The sequence below is a fragment of the Cetorhinus maximus genome, chromosome 12 (genome assembly GCF_964194155.1).
Source record: "Cetorhinus maximus chromosome 12, sCetMax3.hap1.1, whole genome shotgun sequence".
Taxonomy (NCBI): domain Eukaryota; kingdom Metazoa; phylum Chordata; class Chondrichthyes; order Lamniformes; family Cetorhinidae; genus Cetorhinus; species Cetorhinus maximus.
This window is the reverse complement of record NC_135890.1, coordinates 30,896,590-30,901,305: the sequence shown is the minus strand read 5'-3', so window position 1 is coordinate 30,901,305 and position 4,716 is coordinate 30,896,590.

Here is a 4,716-nt window from a genome sequence, read left to right as displayed (position 1 = left end):
GAATGTTAAAAGAATGAGTTGTACATGTATGTGCGCATCTACATACAGTCACCTTTTACATACTCAAGACTTGCCAAAGCACCTCCACACCCAACTAATTACTTTTGAAGTGTGTAGTCACTGTCATTATGTAGCGAAACACTGCAGTCAATCTAGTGTTGCGGTGGTATTGTTTGAGAGATGAATGTTTCCCATGGATTCTCCTGAATCCATCAAACAGGCAGAAGAGGCCATCTCAACTGAAATATGGCACCTCTGACAATGAAGCATTCTCTCAGTTTTGCACAGAATTGATGTTCTCGGGCCATGGAGTGAGGCTTGAATACACAATGCCAAGTGAGAACCAGTAAGCTAACACTTAGAGCAAGATAAAAGTATATTGTAGAGTAGATATTAAGGCCTGAATGCTTAATGATGTGTGCCTATGTGTAAAACTGACAGATAATAGTGATCAATGAAACCTTTGATAAAGATTGCACAGGTGTGTATCTGAATTATAAAGAACTGATGAAAATGCAAAATACTGAAGCTACAGATGTGTATTTACAATTTATATAGCACCTTCCTGCAAGGCAAATCACAGGAGCAAAATCAAACAAACTTTGACGCTGAGTCACATAAGATAGTGTGACAGGTGACCAAAAGCTTGATCAAAGAGGTAGGTTTTTAGATATTAAAGGAGGAAAGAGAGGTAGAGAGGCTTAGGGAGGAAACTCCAGAGCTGAAGGCACAGCCATTGGTGGTGGAGTAATAAAAATCAGGCATATGTAATTGGCCAGAATTGGAGGGGAGCAGAAATCCTGGAGGGTTGTAGGGCTGGGAGAGGTTTCAGAGATAGGGTGGTGTGAGGTGATGGAGGTATTTGAAAACCAGGATGAAAATTTTGAAATCAAGCTTTTGTCAGACCAGAAGCTAATGTGGATCAGCTAGCATAAGATGGGTGATGAGTGAATGGGACTACAGATTTGTGCAGTAGAGTTTTGAGCTCAAGCTTACAGAGTCTGCAAAATATGAGGCCAGCCAGGAGTCCTTTGGAATACCAAAACAAAAACAGAATTACCTGGAAAAACTCAGCAGGTCTGGCAGCATCGACGGAGAAGAAAAGAGTTGACATTTCGAGTCCTCATGACCCTTCAGCAGAACTGAGTATAGTTAGGAGAGGGGTGAAATATAAGCTGGTTTAAGGTGGGGAGGGGGGAGAGAAGTTGAGGGGGGGGGGTGGTTGTAGGGACAAGCAAGCAGTGATAGGAGCAGATAATCAAAAGATGTCACAGACAAAAGAATCAAAGAGGTGTTGAAGGTGGTGATATTATCTAAGAAAATGTGCTAATTAAGAATGGAAGGCAGGATACTCAAGGTACAGCTCTAGTGGGGATGGGGTGGAAAGACTGACAAGGTATTAGTTGTAGATTTAAAAATAATGGAAATAGGTGGGAAAAGAAAAGTCTAAATAAATTATTGGAAAAAAAAGGGAGGGGGAAGAAACGGGGTGGGTTTGGGGGGGTGGGGGGGAGGGAGTTTAAGTTCTAAAATTGTTGAATTCAATATTCAGTCCGGAATGCTGTAAAGTGCCTAGTCGGAAGATGAGGTGCTGTTCCTCCAGTTTGCGTTGGGCTTCACTGGAACAATGCAGCAAGCCAAGGACAGACATGTGGGCAAGAGAGCAGGGTGGAGTGTTGAAATGGCAAGCGACAGGGAGGTTTGGGTCTTCCTTGCGGACAGACCGCAGGTGTTCAAAGCGGTCGCCCAGTTTACGTTTGGTCTCTCCAATGTAGAGGAGACTGCATTGGGAGCAACGAATGCAGTAGACTAAGGGGAAATGCAAGTGAAATGCTGCTTCACTTGAAAGGAGTGTTTGGACCCTTGGACTGTGAGGAGAGAGGAAGTGAAGGGGCAGGTGTTGCATCTTCTGCGTGGGCATGGGGAGGTGCCATAGCTGGGGGTTGAGGAGTAGGGGGTGATGGAGGAGTGGACCAGGGTGTCCCGGAGGGAACGATCCCTACAGAATGCCGCCGGGGGGGGTGAAGGGAAGATGTGTTTGGTGGTGGCATCATGCTGGAGTTGGCAGAAATGGCGAAGGATGATCCTTTTAATGCGGAGGCTGGTGGGGTGATAAGTGAGGACAAGGGGGACCCTATCATGTTTCTGGGAGGGAGAAGAAGGCGTGAGGGCGGATGCGCGGGAGATGGGCCGGACACGGTTGAGGGCCCTGTCAACGACCGTGGGTGGAAAATCTCGGTTAAGGAAGAAGGAGGACATGTCAGAGGAACTGTTTTTGAAGGTAGCGTCATCAGAACAGATGCAACGGAGGCGAAGGAACTGAGAGAATGAGATGGAGTCCTTACAGGAAGCGGGGTGTAAGGAGCTGTAGTCAAGGTAGCTGTGGGAGTCGGTAGGCTTGTAATGGATATTGGTGGACAGTCTATCATCAGAAATTGAGACAGAGAGGTCAAGGAAGGGAAGGGAAGTGTCAGAGATGGACCATGTGAAAATGATGGAGGGGTGGAGATTGGAAGCAAAATTAATAAATTTTTCCAGGTCCAGACAAGAGCATGAAGCCGCACCGAAGTAATCATCGATGTACCGGAGAAAGAGTTGTGGGGGGGGCCGGAGTAGGACTGGAACAAGTTGAGTAGAGGTAATAGAGTTAGGCAGCAGGTGGACAGAGACAGGAGCGAGTGAAGATGGGCAACATAAGAATTGGAAGTAGGTGCTCTTGGTGATGGAGTTGGAAGCTTAGCTCAGGGTCAAATTGGATACCAAAGTTGCTGACAGTCTGGTTCCCCCTTATGGAGTAGCCAGGGAGCAAGAAATGGAGTTTATAGTGGGGACCAAAAATTTCTGATCATCCAGTCCTTGATGTTGAACAAGCCATGTGACAGATCAGGGCAGCAGAGGATTGAGAGTGGTGATGGTGAGGTCCACGTTGCGTATGTGTGGACTGTGATATTTTTGGATGATGTCACTGAGGGGTAGGGCAGCATATAGATGAAAAATATGGGCCAAGGATAAACCTTTGGAGGACTCCAAAAGTAATAGAAAGAGAAACCAATATAAGAAATGCTTTGGTTATGACTAGGTAGATACGAATGGAGGGGTGAGTTTAGTCCCACCCAGCTGGGCAAAAAGGAGAGGCGTTGGAGGATGACTGTGTGGTTGACTGTGTAAAAGGCTTTGGACAGATTGAGAAGAATGAGGAGGAATAGATGGTCACAGACAAATTGGATGTAATTTTTGGTTTTCCTCAGGGTCTATTTCAGTGCTGTAGCAGGAGTGAATACCTGATTAAAGTGGTTCAAAACATAGATCTGTGGGAAAGATAGTCACAGATTAGGGAGGGTAACACATTTTCAAGGTATTCTATTGAAAGGCCATCAACCTGAAACATTAACTCTGTTTTACTTTCCACATTTGCCAGGCCTGCTGAGTATTTCCAGCATTTCTGCTTTATTCCAGATTTCCAGCATCAACAGTTTTGTAACATTTTCAAGGACTTTGGAGAAGAAAGAGTGGTTGGAGATGGGGATGGTAGTTTGCAAGGACAGTGATATCAAGCACGCATATTGTGGTGGAGTGGGGGGGGGGGGGAGGGGGGGGCGGGGCAGGTGCATGATGATGGCAAATTTTAAGGGAAGGAGACAGTACCTGTGAAGAGGGAACTGTTAACACCCAGCAGCTAATATATGGGCCATGAAGGGAAGCTGCGTGGTCAGCAGTTGGTGCGAATAGATTCAAGGGAGCAGGAGGTGCATCCCACAATAAGATCAGCTCAAGAGAACATGGGGAGAGATAGGAGAGAAACTAGAGTACAATGCAAGCTCTGTATTAAAATTATCATAGTTTTAAAATGGAAAAAGTGAAATTTTATATAGGATTTGTGTTCAGTTCAACAGAAAGTGCTCTTCTCTGTTACAGGTAATGAGACAAGATTTCTTAAAATTTTATGCATATTCAATTCACTCACACACCACAAATTTGAGTTTATGAAGTTCAATTCCCATGTACTTTCCCAATGCATGTTCTTTTTCTGGTTTAATTCTACTCAGAACCCTGTTATTTTATACAAATTTGAAGGTGAAAGATCAATTGGGTCAAATGTTTCATGACACCAAAAAATAGGCATTAACCAGATAAGATTATTTTGTTTATTTTCCGATTAAAATATGCTGCAGTGAGCAAAGCAAGAGTCAGAAGCTATGGGGTCAATAACTATAGAATTGTGAATTGTTCTGGAACTATTTAGACACATTGTAATCTTCCTAAAAGTATCATTGACAGGGATATGAAATGGGAAGGTTGGATAATTTCTAAGAGCTTGTTTAACACTGCTTAATGCAGTGTATGTATGTGACATATAGCATTTCATCTTCCGGAGGTAGCTGGACCATCCTTTGTACGTAACTAATAAAAGTGGCCTAGCACATCTTGAAACATATCAGAAATTTCAACAGAATTCTGGATGCATGTCAGAAATAAGGTGTAACAGTATGATTGGTCCTTTTCTGTAGAGTGATTCAGCACTTAGTGCCCTGTCCGGAGCTCAGGATTTGATTGATGCCCCAGTGCTGCACTCAGTTGGTTTAAAATCACAATGTTTCTATCACTGCAGCTATGACTTTGAAGACCAGCCATAGACGTACCAGGAAACAACTGTCAGTTTCCTGCTTGACTCTGAATAAAGAGAGCTTTGTATTTTCCTGCAGTGGTTGGAAGCCT